This window comes from Triturus cristatus, chromosome 3_2 (genome assembly GCF_964204655.1).
Source record: "Triturus cristatus chromosome 3_2, aTriCri1.1, whole genome shotgun sequence".
In the NCBI taxonomy this organism is placed as follows: domain Eukaryota; kingdom Metazoa; phylum Chordata; class Amphibia; order Caudata; family Salamandridae; genus Triturus; species Triturus cristatus.
The window spans coordinates 1,079,636,701-1,079,661,576 of record NC_140584.1 but is presented as its reverse complement, the minus strand read 5'-3'; the positions used below and the strand labels follow the sequence as shown (position 1 = coordinate 1,079,661,576).

The 24,876-nt window shown below is 48.6% G+C and overlaps 1 protein-coding gene across 1 annotated transcript in view; it reads left to right on the top strand.

The window, feature by feature from the left end:
• CALN1 (calneuron 1) overlaps positions 1-24,876 on the top strand; it is a 1,196,285-nt gene that overhangs the window by 1,143,387 nt on the left and 28,022 nt on the right. The gene's annotated exons all lie outside the window — the stretch shown is intronic.

Sequence of the window (24,876 nt, the reverse complement as noted above, 5' to 3'; positions counted from 1 at the left end):
GTCGTCAGTTTTGACATTGCAAGCTCTCGGCATGACAAAGCAGGATTTCATTGCCAGCAAAGTTGCTGCCTCACCCCAGACCAAGATGTTACCTTCAGATGTTTTGGTTCTCAAACCCCTCTAGCCTGGCAGGGCTGAAAGCTGCAGCCAGACAGGTCTCCACCAGATTGGATACCATGGATATTTATTTTCATAAAATGCAAACATTTCTAAGTGGGGCAACGCTGCAAGTCTTGCATGCTGAATGAGTACCCTCTTTGGGGAAGACTCACCGCCTTGTCCTGGTCCTTGGTATATTTCTTGAACTGCTGGGAAAGCATCTCTTGATCACTTCTACACTCTCATATCTTCAGGACAGGTTTCAGGCACCAGGTTTCACTCCAGCTAGGTTCTCTGAAGATTCCAGGCCATAACTATTGCTGGGCTTGCTTGGAGTCAGGAATCCTCCTGCTTTTTCTTGTCATTTAGGAGTCATGGGAGGTCAACCAAATAACGAATGATTGGGCAATTCTCCACATACAATACTAGCAACCATCTGGCAAACTGCCAAACTCCTTTTGCCACACTTCCTTCTTCAGTTTACTGTAAACCTACCCAAAATGTCTCAGCCTTCTTTCCGCAGCAGTAGCCTAAACCGGTTTATCTTGGCTATAGGACTCTGGACACTTTAACCCTGCTAATCAGTGGTAAAGTGCTTGTGCTCTCCTTTGTAAATATGATAAAATTGGCATACATCTAATCACCGTTGTTTGTGGATACTTTTCTCCCCAATAGTGGGAGCGTATGCAGAATAGTTATATTTGGCAAGCTCCTTAACTTCAAGGCTCTAAACACCTTTATATATGTAAGCATTTCTCGAAGTTTTTTGGTCTTCTCTATTACACCAAAAAAGCAAGGTAAAACCCTCTTCTCAATCTCTTTCTTGAGTTATCTTACTGCATCCAACACTGCCTCCTTTCTGATACCTATGCTTTTATGCATACATAATGCATGCAAAAGCTGGATTTATTATTAGCTATTTGTGCAACCGGAAACAGTAACCTAGAGATCCTACTGTAGTCACCAATATGAGAAATTTTGGTTGGTGGTTTCGAAGAAGTTACTGTGCCCCATTGTGACAACCGGGGTTTCTTACTACTGGTGTCTTGGAGTCTCTGTGCTCTGAACACCCAAACTGGGAACAAAATGTCCCTTTTATCACCTGACTCTCAAGATAGCAATAATTATACAAAAAATGGGGCGACCCTGTGTCCCTCAGAACCTGGGTATTATGTAATATTCAAAAAATGGTTCTGTCGGATCATCCAAAGGTGCTGCCCAAGGAAAGAATCACCTTCCGACAGTCCTATTGTTTTTCCCTTGTAATATCCGGCCATGTAAATACTTTCACCACCCTGTACACATTGCACTGTTCACTGAGCACTATTGTCATTACCACCCTTTTTTCAATTGTTTATCTTATTGACAGCTCTCAATGTATGTGTAAAGAATGTGAATGCTAACATTTGGATAAAACGTACGCATCATACAGCAATCTGAGTTTTATGCCTTATTGTTTAAAAAGATATTATCTTTATCTAGGCATTCTGAGATACTCTAGTGACATGTTAAATGCGCATGTTTGAATTACTTTGAAACCCGACAGAACCATTTTTTGAATATCTCAAGATAGCAAGGCTAAAATGGCAAGTGAAAAAACAATTGCATCACCCTCCTGGCCTTACAAAGGGCACATACTAAGGAAAGGTCATAAAAGTCAAATAGCCCTCGAAATATTAACTACATCACAATGGTCCTAGGCACCCTCTGTGGTTTGAGTACCAGCAGACTCTTAACCTTAATATCAGGATACCCCATATATGCCTGTAACAACATGGTATGCAGTTACAGGCTTTGACTCCAATAGTATAAAGTACAAAACAGTGAACATTTCACTGAAAATCTTATTTCTACCAATAAACCAGGTTGCCTAGCAACTGTAATGAATCCAAAACTCAATGGCACATGCTATCTTAAGGAACACTAAAAGGTCAGCAGTCTAAGGTGCTTGAAAAATGCATAAACTTCTCCGGGGTACATGAATTTCTTGACATGGGAGACTTAGGGTGTCACAATTCTCCAAATTGAGTGGGGCACTCATGAGGGTCTCATATAGCTTCCGGTAGTCCCTATCACAAAGAAAGATAGTGCCTTTGCCCTTCTGTGAACTACAGCAACAAAGTTACAGATCAAATACCTGCCCCAGTGCCTTTTTAAATGTGTTGGGTTAGCTGTGCTACACAGACTCCACAGACTCCAGTCATAACTGTGAGGGTTGCAGTCCTACCAGGTCCTCTCTTGTCCAGCTCCCTGCAAGCCTGAAGAGGGAGCCAGATACCCTTTCCTCCCTTCTTTGCCCAGACACAGGTGTAGAGAGTCAGAGGATCAGTGCAATGGCACTACACTGTTTCGGTGGAGTGCCCGTCCTCAAAGGGCCAAGAAACTTTAGGCCCAGAAGCTTCCTCAGTGGTGTTGAGGGTTTGAAGTTGACCTAATCTCCAGTTATTGGGGGGAAGGGTTCGGAATTGTATATAGGGTGACAGAGATCGAAGCTCTTCGGTTCTCTCTGGTGACAAATCATGATGCTGGCTCTCCGGGGAACGAGGAACTTTTAATTTCAGCTCAGGGATGCTACTGGATCAATTTAAGGACAGACAGCATTATGGACTCTCCAGGGGCGATTGGTCTATCCTAGTCGTGAATTCTGGCATGTGGATGGTTCTCCAACATTCAGAAATTATGCATTTATCCTACTAAGGCCACACAGAATTAGCAGCTATTTTGGACTTGTGTAGCCCATTAGAATGGGTAATATTCTTCTTGCTCTGGGAGGCATAATCCAGCCACCAGGATTGGTCTTGTGGGGTGGTTCGTCTGAATTTCATGTTCTGTTTCTTTTTCTCTTTTACATTCCCTATTCTCTGGTATTTCCTCCTCTTAGCAGCAGTGGGCTGAAAGAGCTTTGAACCAGCCCTTCTTTCCAGCCCTTTATAGTTACCTGATCTGAAATCTTCCCGCATCAGCACTCAACGGTCTTCGAGGAAGGCCACTCTCTCAGCTGCCCTCCCAAAATGCACAAGATCTTCCGCCACTTGCATTGCACCTGTGTGTTCACCAGAAGCTGCTTGTTCCCATTCCCAGGGCACTTACAGTTAGGACCTGCACACTTACAGCCAGGGCTAGTCCACAGAAGTCCAAGGGAACCCCCCTTCCTTCAGAGTCCCCAACAATTCCACCCACTGCTGGTAGCAAAAGGGAAGTGGGAAGGATATGCCACTTGCCTTGGAGACAGAGTCCAACAAACGTTCAAGAAGTCCAAATTCTTTCTGCTCCAGACCGTGGTTCAAACAGAATGTATGCCCATACTTCTTCTTTTGTTTCTCCTCTGTTACCCAAATGGCCTTTCCTGTGCTGGAGTTTAAAATTGAGGTGGAGAGTTTTAAGAATGTGAGAGTCCCCCAACAAATCCACATCACTGCCCCCATCCCTGACTGTACTTCTAGGGAGCAGTCCACAGGATATCCAATACTCCATCGTACCATACTGGAATGATCCAAGATAGCACTATGAAGTGATCCCTCGGTGTGAGCCAAGCTGCACCCATCTAGATCTGGTTTCTCCTTTTCACGCTTCAAAAACCCTTTGAGCAAAAAGTTCACCTGCTCTCCTTTTGTCCCCTGCTGAGGACCATGCCAGTGCTTGTTAAGAAGTTTCTCACTTGCCCCTTTCCTCTGCCAGGAGAAGGCTAATGTCTCAGAATGGGTGTATTGTTCCCAGAGATCTGGCCCTTCCCAACTTGGATGAGCAAGATAGTTCAAAGCTTGGATTCAATTAAGGTGGGTCCATGGACCTTAAATTAATGTGAAACTGACCTTACCTTATTCCAGGCCACTAGAGTGACACTGCGGAGTATCAAACCTTCATAACTAACACCATAAATTAACTGTAGAAGTTGTACAACCCATGTCCAGGTACAGGTACAGTAGGCGGCTGTTGAGTGAGATATTTCTCCAGGCAGTCAAGTGTATCTCACACGGAGAACGTGCGCCTCAAGGAAATGGATAATGCCAGTGAGTGAACCAAATATCTCAACATTTATTTTTGGCCTAAATCAATATTTAGAAAATCAACTATAGAGTGGCCACATGACTGAGCAGCATATTCAATACGTAGTATCAGATTTTTAAAGTGCATCTAAAATACAGATGTGTTTGCATTTGACAAATTTCTAGATAGATCTGGCTCAGTTTGTGTACGAAAAAGAATCTTTCACTCATTCAACCCACTTAAAGCATTGGACCTTGACATCTATGTACTTTATTTTACACATGATGTATCACTTTCTCTTCCAAAAATGTCCTTACGCCTACTATGCCCTGTCCTCAACATGGGTGGTATTGAACTAAATCCTTTTCTCACGCCATGAAATCACGGAATCCCTACCAAACGCTCATATAGGATTTCATTATTCTCAACCCAATTTTGAAGTTGTATAATTGCTGCCGTCATCAGTACTTTGCTGGAAAGCTGGTCTGTAGAATAGAAAGTTCATAACCAGCTCAGTGGATGTGCCACTCTCACCCTTGTGTCCTTTAGTGCTCTGCTGGGTTTTTACTTTTGGGTGTCTAATGTGATGGGGAGTGGTCCTATTAAAAAAGTAAGGGGCAGAATATGCAAACAGTCAATATATAAAACCCCTTATACCATGAATTTATTGAGGCTGCTTTACCATTCCACGCCTGCTCTTATAAACACGCTACCTATTATTCAAATGGGTATTTAAATATCCTCACACAACTATACCGGTGGACAAATATGTTTTAAGATTTTTAGGCCAAGACTCACATGCAATTATGTGAATATGCAAAGCATATGTTTGACAGTTACGTCATTCATTGATTGTGGAGTCAATTGTTTTTTTTTTTTATAACAAACAAGATCTTTATTGGTATCATCAGTCGTACAGCTCAACCCCTGCCTACATCCCTTCGGGCCGGCAGGGCCAAAGTAACAGTGCTAGGTGGCACGTAGGGGGGGCGGGGCAAAATACACAGCAAGCCGCCTACAACCCCATGTGGGGCCGGCCGCGTCAGGGTGGGGCAGCGGTAACGACACAGGGTGACTTAGATCTCGTTTTTTTTTAGGTTTAGAGACAGAACTAGGGAGGGGGAAACCACAAACCGTGAAGTGTGTGCCAGGGTATGCGCGCCGAGGTAGGTCGTGTTAGTATACGCCGTGGGGATGTAGACTGGGGGCGGGTCGGGGACGTCGTTGCTCATGCAATCCTGTTGTGTCTAACCTGGTGAGATTACTCTCCGCCTCCGCGCTAGGGGGGCGCACCCGGCCAGTGTGAAAGGAGGGATGCGATCCATTCGGTGTTGTGGTCAGAGTATCAGGACTCGTGGGAGCCGTGATCTTCCAAAGCCCCGGGCTGGAGGGAGTGGATGGGGGGGGGGGGGTGTCCACGGGCGGCAACAGCGGCGTCCCGTGCGTTCCTGTGGGGGGACAGGCTTGGGTGAACTGAAAGAGTAGTTGGGTCCATTCCATTGCTAGTGGGTACTTTCTCTGTCCCCGCGCCTCCTCCTCCCTGATTGCTTCCTCCTCCGCCGCTGCCCATTTCCTCACCGCCCCCGCCCACGCCTCCCCAGTTGGTCCCTGGGGGTCTCGCCATCTCATGGCTATGGCCCGTTTAGCTAGCAACAGTGTGAGGGAAGCAAAGCGGGTGCGGGCTTTGAGAGGCTTAGGTTTGAGGAACAATCCCAGGGCCACCGCCTCCCAGGACTGTAGGTCTGGGAGCTGAGTTATCGCAGCGATCGATGTGAGGACAGCCGTCCAATACCGACTCAGTGACGGGCAGCTCCAGAACATATGCTGGAGCCGGGCATCCGGGGATCGGCATCGGGGGCACAAGATAGGGACATCCGGGTAAATACGTTGCAGGCGCGCCGGGGTTTGATACGCCCTATGTAGGATGTTATACTGGACATTTTTGAAACGCGCATTACGAGATACCTTCTTGGGAAACTCGAGGGCTCTCTCCCACTCTGTATCATGCAATGGTCTCCCGATGTCCTCCTCCCAGTGGGATCGAAGGGTGACCAGTGGTTGATTAAGTAGTTGTCTAATAGCCTTGTATAGCCATCGAACGAGGTGGCGACCGGTGCCCATATGGAGAAGCGCATGTATGACCGGGAGTGTCTCTGGCTCCCCCTTGGAGAGGTCCGCAATTGGCTGGAAATGTGCTATCAACTGCCTGTGGAGCAGGAATTGCCCTGGCGGCAGACCATACGATTCCGTGAGGTGGGCAAAAGGCATCAGCTGGTTTTCGGTGAATAGCGCCTCGGCCTCTGTGATGTCGCACTCCGTCCAAGGGCCGAGCTGGGCCGCCCGAAAATAGCTCTCCTGACATGGCCAGCCAACCAGGGGCAGCTTGGGAGAGTAGGCCGGCGTGCCGGGCGCCTTTCGATGAATCCGCACCATGCAACGTCTGGCCACGGAGACCTGAAGTGGGTAAGTGCGTCTCGGGTCGGAGCCAGGGAGTAGCAGTCGACACAATTCCGGTACGGGGACTTGGCCCTGTTGCGTATAGGTTTCTCCCATGTGGCGGTTAGCTGTCCATTACGACAGCCATTGGAGTTGTGCTGCCAGAAAGTAGGATTCGAAGGCTGGGGCCCCCAGACCACCCTCCGTGGTGGGGAGCTGCAGTGTGCGCAGGGCGATCCTAGGCCTGCCGGCGCCCCAGATAAGGGAGCGCAGGAGTGTATCCAGGTCCCGGAAAAAGGTGTGAGGTGGGATCACCGGCAAGTTGGCGAAGTAGTATAGAAGGCGGGGGACCAGTATCATCTTTGCAAGCGCCACTCTACCTATGGGCGCCAGAGGGAGGGCTGTCCAGAATCGCACCGCTGATCTGAGCCCCGCCAACAGCGCACAATGATTACCATCAAACAAGTCAGCCGGGGAGTGATATAGCCGTACTCCCAGATATCGGGTGGCTGTGGAACCCACGATAGCGTCTTCTCGCCGAGGCGGACCTCCCGCAGCTGGGACCCCGGGTGAAGAGGGTACACGACGGACTTGTCCCAGTTCACCCGCAACCCCGATGCCGCCGCGAAGTCCCGTAGCGCCACCCAAATCGCCGCAAGGTCCGCTGTGGCATCTCGGATGTAGAGGAGCAAATCATCCGCGTACAGGGAGACACTGTGTAACGTGTCTGCTATAGGTATACCCCAATCAGCTCCACCCTCTCGCAGGCGTATGGCCAGAGGTTCCATCGCCACCGCGAAAATTAGGGGGGAGAGGGGGCAGCCCTGTCTGGTCCCGCACTCGACTTGTAGTGTCGCGGATATATATTGTCCTATCCTGACGCGGGAGGTAAGATTAGTATAGAGAAGTTGAGTATATTTAAGTAAATTGGGACCTATCCCCGCTTTTCGAAGGACTGCGAATAAATATGGCCACGTGAGAGTGTTGAATGCCTTTTCAAGGTCCAAGATCAGGCACGCCGCGTTAGGATATCTGGTAGCCACCTGATCCTGGACATGAAAAAGACGCCGCAGATTTTGGGAAGTACAGCGACCCGGGACAAACCCACATTGATCCATGTGGATCAGGGGACTGAGGATCCCTTCATAGCGTGCAGCCAGAATCTTCCCCAATATTTTGCAGTCGGCAGAGAGGAGCGTAATTGGACGATAGGATGATGGCAATCGCGGGTCCCTGTGTGGCTTCACGAAGGACACAATGAGTGACTCGCGGAGAGAGCTAGGTAGTTCCCCTTTCTCAAACGCCGTTGCGTACATTGCGACAAGGCGCGGGGTCAGGAGAGATGAGAAGGCGCTAAAATACTCCAGGGGTAGACCGTCCAACCCCGGCGCTTTGCGACGGGCCATGGCCCGGAGAGCCTGTGAGACCTCAGATGCCGATATCTTCGCCTCCAGGGCGGCGTTGTCAGCTCTGGGAATGCATGGAACCTGTAAGGGGTCTAAAAAATGGGGAATGGCGTCTGGGTCGGTCGATTGTGGGGCCGGGTAGACGGTACTATAGTAATGATAAAAAACCTGGAGGATATCTGCCTGGGTCCTCACTACGTCCCCCAAGGGGTTAGTAATCTCCGTGATGGGGTGTAGGCCCGTATCCTGCTTCAATAGCCAGGCCAGAAGCGGTCCCGCTTTGTCTCTATCCCGGTGTACTCTGGCTGTGTAAGCTCTGAAGTTATACTTTCGCAGGGTGTTGAGCGCCTCGGCATGCCGGGACCGTGCCGCAGCCACCTGTCGTGCCGACGCCGTCCCCCCATCCTCGCGCTGTGTGAGTGTCGCCAGGTGTCACTCTGTGTCCGTGAGCAATCGCTCCAATGTGCGCTTTACCCCTGTTATTTGTGTGATGCACGCGCCCCGCACCACCACCTTAAATGCATCCCACTCCGCCAGCCGTGTCGAAGCCGTGTCGGTGTTATTGGTAAAGTAGTCGTGAATTGTGCGTGCATGGTCATGTTTAAAAGCTGGATCTGTAAGGCAATCCCGTGGGAGACGCCATGTGGGAACCGGAGGAAGCGGCGGCCGCCAGTGTATCCGTATGACATGCGCATCGTGGTCGGACACTACTCTCCCTAGATAATCTGTCTCATATATTTTTGGGATGAGCATCGGGGAGCATAAAAACCGGTCCAGTCGGACCCGTAAATTATGGGGGATGGAATGGAAGGAGTACAGCCTGGTGTGAGGGTGGTGCGCTCTCCATGCGTCCACCAACCCCCAGTGCGCCACCCACCCGCGGAGTTGCTCTGTGAGTTTTGAAGTTGGGGAACGGCGTGGAGGCGGGTGAGACCTATCAAGGGCAAGATCTAGTACACCGTTATAGTCACCCCCTAGGATCCAGGGAATGGATGGGAACTGTGCCAATACCCCCGTCAAAGCCTCCCAGTATCGCTCTTGCTCGGTATGCGGCGCATAGATGCTGCCCAATAGTATCGCCTGCCCATCCAACACCCCATGTAGCAGTACATATCTCCCGTCTTTGTCTACCACCCTACTAATTTCCTGAAATGGGGTACCCGGGCGTAACCAGATGAGCGCCCCCCGCGCGTAAGCAGAAAACGTGGTAGCACATAGGGTTCCCCTCCATTTGGCCTGCAATTTACCCGCTTCTGTGGCCGTGAGGTGAGTCTCTTGGAGAAACGCTATGTGCGCTTGTTGCCGTTTGATGTATGAGTAAATGGCATAGCGTTTGCGCGGTGTATGTAGGCCCCTGGTGTTAAGTGTGAGGATGCTAAGTTCCGTGTTGGGCATGGGATGAGGTTCTAGCGGGTGCAAAGCGGCCTAGTGGTGGCGCTCGTGGGGAGTGCAACGGTCCCCGAGTGTCCGTGCCCCAGCTGAGAGGGTGGTGTGGGGTGGCGCTGGCGTCGTGATGTCGAGCGTGTGCCTCGTACGTGATTTCCTTAGGGTTGTAACTGTTACGGGGAGGGGTAAACCAATAAGTAACTAAAACCAAATTCTGGAAACCGTCCCAATACGTGGGACCCATCAGCAGAGCTAATGTGTCCAAACAGTCTTTTCCCAATCTAGGGATCGGAACCTTCTGAACCAAAACAATGAGGGTGACGGGCGTCGCCGGGGCTGGAGCGCGCCGGGCATTCGTAGGAGTGTTATTCGTTGCCTGGTTGAGTGGCTAAACCAGGTATAGTGGTGCTGGAGCCGTGTGAACCTGTCAGTTCGTGTGCATACAGAGTGCAAGTCGTGTGGGTACCTGTGGGTCCATGACTCTTTGGTGTGGGTGTTTCTTCAGCCCGTGTCCGACTGTAGCATAGTGTCCGGGACTGTTAGGATGGAGGCCGCGGGGGATCGCGCGCCGGGGGGGTTCCCCCCTTCTTCCTCTTCCTCCGAGGTGAAGATATGAGGGGCTCCATCCAGTACCTCACCGGTGGCGTCCGGCCCCAACGCCGCCACCGCCTGCACGGCCCTGCTTCGCTCCTGGAGGATCTGGTCTGGGCTTGGAGAATGCTCTGTACGTTGATCGCGGAGATCTCGGCTGCCGTGCCACCGCTGGGACCGTGTTCTTCGTGTCTTGCGCCTGCCGGGGCGCAACCCGGCCCGAGGGTGAAGGCTGGCCGGGGCCTCCCGCGGCGCCATCTGGCAGTGGTGATCCGCCCAGTCGGCGGCCTCTTCAGCAGCCGTGAAGAAATGAGTGGTGCCTTCGTGAATGACTTTGAGACGGGCCGGGAACAGCAGTGAATATGGTATGTTATTGTCCCGCAGCCGGCGTTTCACCTCCAGGAATGATGAACGCTGTTGTTGGACTGCCCTGGCATAGTCGGGGAACACCATAACATGGCTGTTTTCCACTTGTAGAGGTCCTTGATTCGGGCTGCTCGGATGGCCGCGTCTCTGTCCTGAAAGTGGAGGAACTTGGCGAGCACCGGCCGAGGCGGGGCCCCGGGGCGCGGTCTGCCCGATGGTACCCGGTGAGCTCTCTCTATGGTGAAGAAGGCCGTTCGGTCCGTTTGAGGGGTGAAGGATTTGACCCAAGTCTCCATGAAGTCCCGTGGTGTCGCCCCTTCAATTCCTTCAGGAAGACCTATCACCCGAATGTTACATCTGCGGGAGCGTCCCTCTAAATCATCGAGGCGTTCCTCCATGGTGGCCTGGCGATCCTGCAGTGTCCGCATCGTAGTCTTGTGGGCCGTCACCAGTGGTGTGAGCTCCGAGATCGAGGTCTCCCCATCCCTCACCCGGTCCGCCAGCTTCCGATGGTCATCTCGCAGCAGGCTGATGTCTGTGGTGATGGACCCGAGGCGTTCCTCCATAGAAATCCGGGATAGCTCGATGGCCGCTAGCACCTGGTCAAGCTTGGCTGTGATTACTGGATCCGGTTGCGTGGCCGTGGGCGTCTTTATCACACTGGCTTGCGGTCGGCGCTCCGGCGCCATCTCCGGTATCGTGGTCTGCTGTGCCGATCGTGTTTTCCCTATGTCTAATCGACACCTAGCAATCTCTCGCTGCGAGGGTTTAGCGAGGTGTGGGCGCGAGTCCTCCCCGGGGGCCACCACCGTCTCCGGCGGCCTGCTGGGCGTTCGTTTCGCGTACGGGAAACAATGTGTTCGTATATCCCCTCCTCTGCCCCGGCCGAGGCCGCCTCGCCGGGTCGCCAGTCGTCCCGTCGGCGACTCCCCCTGTGGGAGTTATACAATTGGGAAGCGGGTGCTTGCCCACGGGTCGCGGGGTCTCACTGCGCAGCCGGCCTCTGCTGGTCCCCGGGCATCGCCTGTCCCAAGCGCAGGGGTGTGGGGGGGGGCAATCCTGACTGTAGAATGCACCCCCAGGTGGTCAGGCGTGATGTCCCCAGACTCCGAGCGGTATGCGGCTCCTGCCCACCGCGTCCTTGTGTAGGCACCGTCGTGGCCTGGCTTTTCCGGCGCTACCGTGGGCTCTGTCTGTGGGTCTTCGCCGGCCCTCAGGGGGGGTGGGCGACCCGACGATGACGTCGTCCGGCCGGAGTCGGCGCCGTACTGGTTTCGTGCCCCTCACTGTGCTCCACTATGGCCTCAAACGCGGCTCCGCTGGTGCTCTGCGGCGGCCATGTTAGGGTCAGGCGGGGGTCCCCGCAGCATCCGGGCCCCTCCACTGTCCTCCCGTGGCCCGATGTCACGCGGCCCCCTTTGCTCGTTGCAGCCCCGGGGGGCCGATACCTCCACTCACCCCTTGCACCACCTCCGAGGTCGCCTGGGGGCGCCGCTGGTCCGGGGGCCGATCAGGCCGGTCTGAGGGGACATCCGTCACCCCCCCGGGCCAGGGGGGCGTCTCTTCCCCGTGTCCGCACCTTCCGCGGTCGTCTCCAGGGATGGCCGGCGCTATCTGCCCAGTTCTCACGCTCCGCCGAGCGTTATCTGCTGGCCGCCGCCATCTTGCCGCTATGGCCTCTGTCGTCTCGGGGGTGACTGGCGCCGACGAAGCACTTTACCCGGGAGTAGTGAGTGCCCCAGGCTGTTCCCCGTCGTCCGCCGCCGTTCCGGTGCTGTTATCCGCAAGCACCCTGCCAGGGCCACACAGCGTGCCGGCCCGTGAGCTGTCCGGCCAGGAGGGCGACACTGCCATTCACCCCACGCTCTTCCTCCGGGGATATCCGAAGGCGCCGTTGATCTCGGGCGCCCACGGCCGGGGGGGGGGGGCGTCCGACCCCGCGTCCGCGCCCCCCGCGATATCCTCCGAGGGTGGCCGGCGCTGTCGGCTGGGTTCTCCTGCTCCGTTGGGCACTATCTGGCAGTCGCCGCCATATTGCCTCGGCGGCCTCTGGTAGCTCGGAGGTGTTTGGCGCCGTCGGAGCTTCTCCTTCGGGAGCGGCGGGCGTCTCGGGCGGCCCTCCGTCTTCCGCCTCTGTTCCGGTGCCAGTATCTGTGGTCACCTCGCCAGGGCGACGCTGTGTGTTAGCTTACGGGCTGCCCGGTCGCGGAGCCCTAGCAGACTGCCTCCGCCATTGTGGCTTGCTCGGCCACGCCCCGATTGTGGAGTCAATTGTTGTTGTGTTTTGTATATTAGTGAGTATACACCAAACCTACTATACAAGTAAACAAGCTACAAGTGGACAGACTGTATGTTCGCAAGAAAGAACACCTCTTGTCTACAATTTTTTTGTGTTTTAATCAATGTCTAATCTATTATATATTGGCTTAAATGTATTTCGTATATGTTTGTATAGCAGGTACAGTTGTGTGAGGATATATAAATAACTGTCTGAATGATAGGTAACATGTGCTTGTAAGAGCAGGCGCAGAATGATAACACAGCCTTAATAACCCTTGAATAAGTTCATGATATAGGGGGGTCCCCTTTTCTATATATTGAGCCTTTTACTTCTGGCATTCATCTATTTTGGTGCCCTCACAGTGTAGGACCACTGACCTTGAGGCTCTAGGGGAGATAGCACAGTTTTGGTTGAGCAACATCCATAACCCTAATGATGAATTCAATGTACACCCCTTGCTCTGATAGGCGGACTTGGGAACTCCTAGACTAGATAGATTTCCTTTGGTGGTACCACGCCCTACTGTTCTACTGTGATACTCTGCAATTTATGCACCAAATATATTTATATGTAGTGGTGGGGCTGCTGTATAAAATATTTCTGTACATTCATTTTTGGACTGCGATAATTATGTGGTACTATATTCAGACTCACCCTACATAACCTCCTTTGAGCTAAGTTTTGATCATTCATTTATCCCTACCCTGAGAGTCAAGCTGACTTTGTAAGCCTACCTTTCTGCTGTTCAAATACTGATTTTGCGTGGGTAGCCCAGGACATTAGTAAGCGCATGGCCTCATAGCATCTAGGCTATTAAGGAAAGATTATTAAAATATATGCTACGATTCGACTACCTGTGGAAAAACGGCATGAAGCACTTCACTGGAATACAACCTAATATATTTTAATTTGCTTGCTTATAAACAACATCAGAGAGGCGTTCTTGTGGATTTGCAACATGAAAATGCTGGGATATTCTTATAATAGTCACGAACCGTAATTTTATCGAGTAATACATCGGTGGGATCTCCAAACATGCAGTCTAATATTTTTGCAGTATGTCACATTCAACATAATATATGGGACACATTTGAAGGGCAGCCAAATAGGATAAAAAGAGCGCGGGCTGCTTCTGCACCTTATTAGCTGGTGTCATCTCTTTTAATGGATAACGAGAAAGCGCCCACAGTGATTTAGAGCCCCTTGTGGTACATAGAGCAGGGCCAGAGATGGCACAAAGGCAGATCATGGAAAATTCACATTTGTGCCGTCACTGTCCCAGCTCTGACATAGACAACAGTGCTCTGTGTGATATTAGGCTCATTGGTGGAACTGTGTGCCCTCGAAAAACGACGGCGGTGAGCACAGCAGGTCGTGGTTGAGGTGCATTAGTAGAGCTGAGTGTGACTCAATGTGCTGGAACAGCAGGTCTGCTGCTGGTGCAGGTAGCAGTACGTGTACAGAGCCATGCGTTTCAACCGGAAGAGTAGAATATGATGCAGGTTAAAGCCGAGGCGCACTGTAAGAGCTGTGTACGGGTGCACTGGAAGAGCTGTGTATGCATGCACATGAAGATCTGTGTATGAGTGCACTGGAAGAGCTTTGCATGAATGCACATGAAGATCTGTGTACGAGTGCACTGGAAGAGCTGTGTATGAGTGCACTGGAAGAGCTGTGTATGCATGCACATGGAGAGCTGTGTATGGGTGCACTGGAAGAGCTGTGTATGAATGCACATGAAGATCTGTGTATGAGTGCACTGGAAGAGCTGTGTATGCATGCACATGGAGAGCTGTGTATGGATGCACTGGAGGAGCTGTGTATGGGTGCACTGGAAGAGCTTTGTATGAATGCACATGAAGATCTGTGTACGAGTGCACTGGAAGAGCTGTGTATGAGTGCACTGGAAGAGCTGTGTATGCATGCACATGGAGAGCTGTGTATGGGTGCACTGGAAGAGCTGTGTATGAATGCACATGAAGATCTGTGTATGAGTGCACTGGAAGAGCTGTGCATGCATGCACATGGAGAGCTGTGTATGGGTGCACTGGAAGAGCTGTGTATGGGTGCACTGCAAGAGCTTTGTATGAATGCACATGAAGATCTGTGTACGAGTGCACTGGAAGAGCTTTGCATGAATGCACATGAAGATCTGTGTACGAGTGCACTGGAAGAGCTGTGTAAGCATGCACATGGAGAGCTGTGTACGGGTGCACTGGAAGAGCTGTGTATGAATGCACATGGAGAGCTGTGTATGGGTGCACTGGAAGAGCTGTGTATGAATGTTATGTTATGTTATGTTAATCGCACTTGTAGACCGCACGGTTACCCTGGGGTGTCCTGGCACTAATCACTGGCTACTGGGGAAACTAGAGTGTATGCTACTGGGAGAAGAGCCATGTCTTCAACCCCTTCCTGAAGGAGAGGAGATCCGGGGCATTCCTAAGATGAAAAGGAAGCTCATTCAATGCTCTAGAGGCACAGGTGATAAAACTCCTGCCTCCCCAATTGACTTTTTTAAATGCGGGGACTTGCACTTGCTTGGCTCCAGTGGATCGTAGCATTCTTCCGGGGACATACGATTGGAATTTGCGCCTAAGGAACTCGGGACTTGCTCCATTAATGGCCTTAAAAACGGTGCATAGTGCCTTAAAGCATGTTCTTTGTTTAACCGGGAGCCAGGGCAATTGCTTGAGTTCCTCTTTTACGGAGACCAATTTTGGCGTTCCTGACAACAATCTGGCAGTTGCATTTTGGGCTAGTTGAAGCCGATTGATATGTTGCTTTTGGGCATTAAGATATAGGCCATTACAGTAGTCTAGGCGCGACATTGTGAGAGCCGTTACCACTGTCTTGAGACTGCTTTCAGTCAGAAAAAACTAAACATTTTTATGTTTATTAGGACCAGAAAGCATGCTGAGATCACCATACTTATTTGGTCACCCATGGTGAGATTATTGTCCACCAATACCCCAAGGTTTTTTGCTTTCCTCGTGGGTATGGGGCAAGAACCAAGGTCATCCGGCCACCATTCAGGTGTCCTCACACGAGACTTATTCCCAAACTTTATGACCTCGGTCTTGCTAGAGTTCAATTTTAAACAGTTGGAAGACATCCAGCCTGAGATTGCACTCATACAGTCATGGAAACGTGCCCCTGTTTCCTTTTCCCCACCATCAGTCAGTGACAACACTATTTGCGTGTCGTCAGCGTAGGAGGTGAGTTGGAAGCCAAAGGACCTGATGACTCCTGCAAAGGGTGCCACATAGATATTAAAGAGCGTTGGGCTGAGTGATGAGCCCTGTGGCACCCCACATGGAAGTGAAAATGGTTTGGACGTATTACCGTCCAGATCCACAGTTTGTGACCTGTCAGATAGAAATGATTGTAGGAGTTTCCATGCTTGACCTTCGACTCCAATATCAGACAGCCGGTCCATCAACACTTTGTGATGGACCGTGTCGAAGGCCGCAGACAGGTCCAGCATGATCAGTATGGCATTGCCTCCCTTGTCTACGGCCTCTCTAATCTCCTCTGTGGATTTCAGTAAGGCCAACTCAGTGCTATGGTCTGCTCTGAACCCATATTGGGATGGGTCCAGAGAGTTGTTAGACTGAAGAAATGCACTGAGTTGGATGTTCATTGCCTTTTTCAGAATTTTGGCAGGGAATGGGAGCCGTGAGATCAGCCTGTAGTTATTGGGATCTTTAGGATCCAGAGTCGGTTTCTTCAGCAGGGGAAGAACAGAGGCCTGCTTCCAAATTTTGGGAAATATGCCCGAAGTGAAAATGGCATTCAGCAGGGGCGTAAGTGCTGTTCTGATCACTTCTGGAATTTGTTTAATAACCCGCACAGGGCACGGATCGTTGGGGGCTCCTGAGCGTATCAAATTCAGAACATTAATCGGTTTTGATATCTCCAGGGCTTTAAATTGGTCAAGTACCAGTGGAGGGCAAGGACTGTCCAGTCCATTCGTATGTGAGTGCGCCTGTGCATTTTTGTTGGCTTGGATGAATGAGGAGAAGATGAGTTCTACTTTGTTTTAAAAAGTCGGCAATTTTATCGCAGAATTCTGGGTTGCCCTGGCTCTTAGGAGCATTAGGGGTAGACAGTTTTTTAATGGTTTTAAAAAGTTCCTTTGAGTTTGATTTGGCTAATGCTATTTTCATTGTAAAAAACTTTTGTTTGCTTCTAATAGAAGCTGCTTATAAGTGGTGATGCAGTGTTTATACCTTTCCTTATCCACATCTGCATACCTTTTACGCCATACCCGCTCTAATTGCTTACAGGGTGCTGACAGTTGAGTCCGTTTAGGAGTCCACTTCTTTTCAGGGGCTAGGGGGTTGCAAGTTGTGCCTAGCCATTGAGTATAGACTACAGTGGCATCTTCCACTCCCAGCGGAAGAGGGCGCATTGAACACCTTAAGGAATTTTCAAATTTCTTAATGTCCAGTCTTCCCCAGGCCCTAGTTACAATCTTCTGGGTAGGTTTTATGCTGGCTAAGTAGCCCCCATACCTGTTCAATTCAAATTGAATGGCACAGTGGTCAGACCACGAGAGCGGGAGAACTGGGGTGCAATCTAAGTCGCAGTTATTCGAATATATCCCATCCAGGATATGTCCTTTTTTCTGAGTCGGGCCTTCACCAACTGCTTGAGGTTTCCAGCCCCCATGATTTGCATGATGAACATGAAGAACTGTGTATGGGTGCACTGGAAGATCTGTGTACGGGTCCATGTGCTGGACTCACAGGATTACTTCCTGCACACCTGCGATGCACTGTATGAGCTGTGTATGGGTGCACTGGAAGAGCTGTGTACGGGTCCATGTGCTGGACTCTCAGGATTTTTTCCTTCAGACCTTGGATGCCCTGGACGAGCTGTGTATGGGCACACTGGCAGAGATGTGTAACGGTGCACTGGAAGAGCTGTGTATGGTTCCATGTGCTGGACTTGCAGGATTCCTTCCTGCACACCTGGGATGCACTGGACAAGCTGTGTATGTGTGCACTGGAAGAGCTGTATATGGCTGCACTGAAAGAGCTGTGTATAGGTCCTTGTGCTGGACTCGCAGGATTCCTTCCTGCGCATTTGGGATGCCCTGGACGAGCTGTGTATGGGTGCACTGAAAAAGCTGTGTATGGGTGCACTGGAATATCTGTGAATGGGTCCATGTGCTGGACTCGCAGGATTCATTCCTTCAGGCCTTGGACGACTGGACGAGCTGTATATGGGTGCACTGGAAGAGCTGTGTATGGGTGCACTGGAAGAGGTGTGTATGGGTGCATGTGCTGGATTCCTTCCTTCACACCTGGGATGCACTGGACGAGCTGTGTATGGATGCACTGGAAGAGCTGTGTGTGGGTGCACTGAAAGAGGTGTGTATGGGTGCACTGGAAGAGCTGTGTATGGGTCCATATGCTGGACTCGCAGGATTCCTCCCTTCAGGCCTTGGATGCACTGGAAGACCTGTGTGTGGGTGCACTGGAAGAGCTGTGTATGGATGCACTGGAAGAGCTGAGTGTGGGTGCATGTGCTGGATTCCTTCCTTCACACCTGGGATGCACTGGAAGACCTGTATGTGGGTGCACTGGAAGAGCTGTGTATGGATGCACTGGAAGACCTGTGTGTGGGTGCATGTGCCGGATTCCTTCCTTCACACCTGGGATGCACTGGACGAGCTGTGTGTCAGCTCGAGTGATGGAACAGGTCTGCTGAGGGTTTTTTGAAAATGCTGTGTGATGAGATTGCTGTGGATCATTGTATCGGAATAATAGGTTTCTGAAGGGTACAGCAATGGCGGATTAGCATCTCAATACTTGATTATAAGGGCAGGAATCTGTCACAATGTGATGTGCAGTGGTAGAACTGTACACTGGTTCCATTACCGAAATGACAGATGCTGCTGCAGATCAGAATGTGTTTCCCTCAGGAGCACACCGCACTGACAGAGCTGTGTGCCAAGCATTAGTGGGGCTCAGGTCACACATTTTATTCGGATCCCTTCTTGGTTTTATGGTGGCACGCCGTGAGCTATGGTTACTTGCCTTATCAAGAACACATCAGCAGTTTTTGTGATATATAAATAGATTTACCTGTAGCAGCAGAGACCTTGAAAAGAGTAGGGCCTGAAGCAAATTTCCCTGGCTCCTCCCATTGTGAGGGTCTCGTCACTTGTGATACATATCAGATAATGCTGCACGTCACTATTGATACATTCGTGAGACTGTGGCATACATTGTTATTATCATGTGAAGATGTGTTTTGTTTCGCAAAGCCATCCGATCTAAACCCAATTACCAAATCTCTGCATAATGTCAGACACATCCTTCTGTATACACCTTTGTCCAATCTGCAACAACTCCATGAGAAAAAACACTTACTATGAATGGTGTTTGCTAATTGTCCAAGGTTATGTATGTAGTCTCAGCTAAAGTCTTGGCCCAGCTTGTATTCCATGGGTCATCATCCAATCCACTCCCATACGCTCGATCCATTTATGGTCACTGGGAATTATGGCACTCCCAACAAGTATGTGTGGGGCAGTAGTATCGTGCAAGTAAATGTCCGCAGAGCGCAGTACACGGTCAAAGGCAAAGAGAAAGTCAACCAGTGGTCGGAGGTTGGCTGAGTGCTGAGTGGAGATGTGGGCTGTCACTTCGCTGTTATGAAGTATCCTTTACAGGGGGATGTCTCCAGGTCTTTCCCAAATTGAAGCATAGTCTGGGTGATCCTGGTGGATATGGGGATATCCTTACAGATCTGGAATGCATAGATGAAGAAGGCCTATTGCCTTATTTTTGTCATGCTTGCAATTATTAATTTCGAGTCTGCTGGTGCCCTGACGGTGGGCGTGCCAAAATCCATCCGAGATGGTGAGTCAGCTACCTAGAAAGGAGAAAGCTCTGGTCGTGATGGCTAGATGGCTTTGTGGGTGAAGCATCTCGTTTTGAGGCAGTGGAAACTGGTGGAGTTTGTGTAGGGTGAGGGTGATGCAGTCATATTTCCTATGGTTCTTGATGTGGTACGCTGCAGCATGCGGGATCCCCTTGAGAGGGGGCAGTGGGGATTCTGGAACGCCATAGACCAAGACGTTGCTGCCATCCATATGTGAGAGGATGAGAGTTTGAACAGTAGGTCTGAGCTTGCTTTTTAGGAGTAAAGGTTTATCTTTCTTTAGTAGGGTGAGCTGGTACCAGGCTGTCTTCGTTTTCTTGGTGATGTGTTCCTTGAGGGTTAGGTACCTGTACAGGATTAACAGGGACATGACATTGGGTGAAAGTTGAGGTCTGAATCTATACGGGTTCAAGTTGCTAATCTAAATCCAGCCATAACATTGACAGGTTGAATCATAACATTGTCATAAATTCATAATTTTGGTACATTTTAGACAGTCACTGTTTGAGATAAGTCTTGAAAAGCAAAGAAATGTCTTTAACTATCACCCTGTCCAAATCAAACCCTTGATTATACTGGCACTCAAATCTTGTTTTGGGTGCAAACTCCAAATTACTTCCAAATGGGATTACAAATCAGTTGCAAATCAGAGTTGTTCAATCTCACCATTCTCAGCAAGAAACATGGGCGCAAGATGCCAAAAATATCATTTTGCACACCTCATAAGCATTAGAATAATGCCTAAATTCCATGATACCCAATTCCTGGAAGTGCTTACAGAAACCAGACTATTCACCATCTAATTTGTGCCCCCTACCCCCCGCTATTAATCTATCACCAATTAGTGGGAGTGTAACTCGTAATCGAATATCGCGACCCAGTCGTTATCAGGTCCCAAGAATTTTCTTTTGATCCGCAAGTAGTGGCTTTGCTCATCATTAAATCCAAGTGTATTTTGACAGAAGAAATGTGGTTACAATTCATGTAGGTAAAGTAGAAATTAATCTTCCATGATCTAACAATTTGCGTATTTTGATGGCTAATGCAATAATTGTATCTACTTTGGACAGCGGTAATATTTTACACTTGGATCTTCCTGAATAGGCCATTTGCAAGCGGCTCAGAAATCATCTGACCGCATCCTCCTGGGGGTTAGTAGATATTTGGTGGTGAATGGACAAGGGCACATTGATTGAAGCCATGTGTGTGTCTTACACACCAATAAGGGTTACATTACAAGTCAGACTGCTCCCTCCCTCCTCTCTGCTTGTCCTAGATCTGCTCAGCGTTGGTTTCATTTCCCCTTATCCAAAAGGCCAAACTAAGTGTTTTTTTATCTCTATTCGTCCATGTAATCTCCTGAAGATGTTCGCGAGACATTGAGAATCTGGCTTTTTCAGAATTCCATCAAACTCTAACACCGATACAAAATGTACAGCTATTTTGGGCAGCTGCCAGATCACCTCAGGGACTCAAAACACTGTTTAAATTCCCGAAATTCTAGTTTAATAATTACCAGGCTAATATATTTCTAGAATATTTTCGGGTTCAAAACAGAGGTGGGCTGCCCACTTACAGATCACCTCCTTGTCCATCGACTAACGCATGCATCACATGCAGTTCAATACTGTGCCTTTCAGGAAATGAGGGCCCTATTCACAGAACTAACTTAAGACAAAATCCTAAACTTACTACCATTTTGGTATTCACAGAAGGCACTTACTAATTTTGGTATTCACAGAAGGCACTTACTCATTTCGGTATTCACAGAAGTTAGGAGTCCTAACTTTAGGACTCCTAAATGCCTTCTGTGAATACCGAAAGTCTTAAAGTTAGGATTTTTCTCAGTTTAGAAGTAGTAAAGTTAGGACTCCTAACTATAGGACTCCTAAATGCCTTCTGTGAATACCGAAAGTCTTAAAGTTAGGATTATTCTCAGTTTAGGAGTAGTAAAGTTAGGACTCCTAACTTTAGGGCTCCTAAACTGAGAAAAATCCGAACTTTAAGACTTTCGGTATTCACAGAAGGCATTTAGGAGTCCTAAAGTTAGGACTCCTAACTTCTGTGTATACCGAAATGAGTAAGTGCCTTTTGTGAATATCAAAATGAGTAAGTGTCTTCTGTGAATACCAAAATGGGGGTAAGTTTAGGATTTTGTCTTAAGTTAGTTCTGTGAATCCGGCCCTGAGACATTATATTTCAGATTTAATAGAGCACTTCTTGTAGCACCTTATTGTATTGTGGCAGAAACGTATGCGTTTAGCTAGTGCAGAATGTTCTATGGGGGCTTATTACAGATCCTGGTTGAAGAATACACGGAAGCATTTAGGACATGTTTTCCAGGTGGGGTAGTCATATTAGCACGAGAAAATTGTGATATGGTTGGGGGAAATGGGAAGACAGATAAAAGGGTTGTTTTATTATTAATAGTGAGTTTTTGACGTTGCACGTATAATGCCTGAGACTAGAGCATCAGAGCACTTTACAATGTGATGGTATAGAAATACAACATTCTTCAAATGTATGGAAGATGGTCGAATAGACCTTAGAAAATTCAGATGATCATTAGCCTTGTCCACTAGTACCCATAACTGAGGTCCCATGATGAGTGTTGCAGTGCATGAACATGAATATGAGTCCAGTAGCAAGAACTATCGGCCAATATGATTTATCTCGAGACAATGAAGTAAAGGAAGACACAATATAATCCAGTAAAGTGAAATTTTTAACGTGTGATTGCCAAACTCTAGAGGGGAGGCTGCTCAGACAAGACTATCCTACAGGGACAAAGGGGACACTATTTCTGTGAGGGTATAGTCTTCTAAAGTGATCAATGAACAAGTTAATATATATGTGGCCAAGCCCCACATCACGCTCCCATTGTAAGTCTGGAGTAAATTCGGCTATAGGTAAAGATATAGGGGCATATTTACAAGGCGGTGATAGAAAATTATCGCCGCTTTTGCGGCCGTTTTCGGCCGAAAAGTGGTGATAATTTTATCACCTAATTAGCAAGGTCGTGCTAACGCGTGAAACCTTGCATTAGCGCACGTATTCTTAACCCCCAGCTTTGCATCTCTAATGAGATGCAAAGTGGGCGTTCCTGACATGACATGACAGGAGAAATGTCGCTAAGCGTCATTTCTCATCATCAAGCCCCACGCTATGAAGCATAGCGGCAAGAAAAGTAGCGATAACCCCTCTTATCGCTACTTTCCTTACGCCTGCTTCAGGACTGACTTAGCCATGATATCCTATGGAAGGTGGATATCATGGCTACGTTTGTGAGGCCCTATCAACAAGCTAACGCCACATTTCGTGAGATTATCGCTGGGTTTCCAGCGATAATCTCACGTTAGGCAGTTAGAGGTAGGATTTTTATCGCTTTTGAGATAAGCGTTGCTAATAGCACGCTATCTCAGCGATAAAAATCCACGTTAACCGGCGATAATTATTCTAGCGCTAAGTGCGCTTAGCAATAATTATCGCCGGTTGTTGCTGATATGCCCCATAGAATTTGTTAACCCTATTCAGCGCTGGACCACAGAAGGGATGTCAACAAAGTGCAACATTTCTCAATTTGCGCTGTTGCTCCTTTGGACGTCGAGTTAAAAAAAAGTGCTCTGATGATCAATACTTCCAGTTGTTTGCAAACAGAGGTGCCTAGAGGCATCTCATGTGACATACAATGAAGGTTTCATGTAGGACACGCCCACATTCAGCTCATAGTTCTGTGAAACTGTTGTTGGGATCCTTGTAATGCAATTAGGAGAATCAATTATGATGGAGCTTTGACAGGCCAGAGCCTTCCTGCTGACACACATGAGTTTCCTGGACGATCAATAGTCATTTATCACACTCCCAGCTCCTGCCACAGCACTCTCATTATGTGTGCTCATTTTGTCACAAAAAGAAATTAGAATGGCTAACAAGCTAGTTAGCATAATCGATTTTTCCTTTTTTTCTGAACCGGTAGGAGGTTGATATTATAACAAATGACATTTGCACAATATATCAAATATAGCGCACTTTCCCCGAGTCGCTCTGTATATTAAAGAAATATATCCACTCAATGTAACTCCTCTGTTAGCACCCACTATTGAGTGCAAGCAACAGCCGTATAATTCGAGTCTTGTCTCAGAAAGAATGTTTGTGAAAATCTAAATCCATCAGGCTAAAACAAACTGTGCTTCTCATCGACCCAGATAAAGTGAGATGCATTTGAACTAGTGATAGCAGGTATGAAGAAAAACACTCTTGTAATTTTTGGAATAGAGATATTTTTGTGAAGTACATTTTTGACACGGTAATTAAGCTAAGCAGCAAATGAGCATTAAAAAAAAATCAATCAGAGATCTCTTGCAACAAAAAAATAGAGGGGCTATTTATAGTTTTTCATATCTTTTGGTAAACCTAAAATATACGTTGAAGTTGATGTGATGTGTTTTTGCTATTTTTTTTCATCTGGTTTACCCTGCTGCATCACTAGGATTCCACATTGTCACCACCCTTTACTGCAGAAGCACATCCCCGCCACCCCACTGTCCCGAAAAACCATAGCTATCGGGTAATAACTCATTATTTTCTGCAACGTGAAAGCTGTACAACAGTTCCTGTGGTCTCTTGGAAGGCAGATGGTTTCCCACCAGCATGCCAGACCCACACAATTGACACCCTGAAAGGTGTCATTCACGCTGCTGCCCAATTAATTTATCAAGGGTCTCAGGAAGTTCAGAAGAAACGAATTTACCTTCAAAGAACTCCATTCTCTCTCTCTACTATCCTGGCGCGCCTTCAAAGTCTGCTGCATCGCCTAGACAGCAGAAACCCCAAGCACCCCGCATACCTGACAACCAAGAGCAAGGCCTTGGGCGCGACATACCAGAAGCCTTGAGACAAAAAAAAAGTAGCAAGTAAAACCCAAGAGTCAATATTTGCTCCCAGGGTAAGGCATTTCCTTAAAATCTAGATCTTGAGTTTCACTCCTATTGCTTTTAAAGAGGGAATTGAATACCAGTTTGTGTTTGTGGGTTGAGTATTTGTGGGTTGTGTGAGAGGAAAAAAGCACTCGAACTATTACTTGAATAAAATGAATTGATGACATTGCAGTACAATATAGTGAAATAATAAATATTCCAACAGCATTGTAATTGATAATGTATATGATGGTGTTATATGTGATCTCCTCAGTCATGTCATCAATGTTGCAATTTGAGTTGTCTATAATGATGTATTATGAGATGTCATCAGTGATGTCTTGAGCACTGCTCGGCGGGGGCATAAAGTATGGTTTTCAAAATTGTCCAATTTCAGTGGGTTGCATACCCTCATTTGAACTCCATTTTTCTTAGGTTTTTATAAACACACTTTAAAGTGGTATAAGTGGTATATGCAAAAGCATCCATCATTTACTTGTTCTGGGTATAT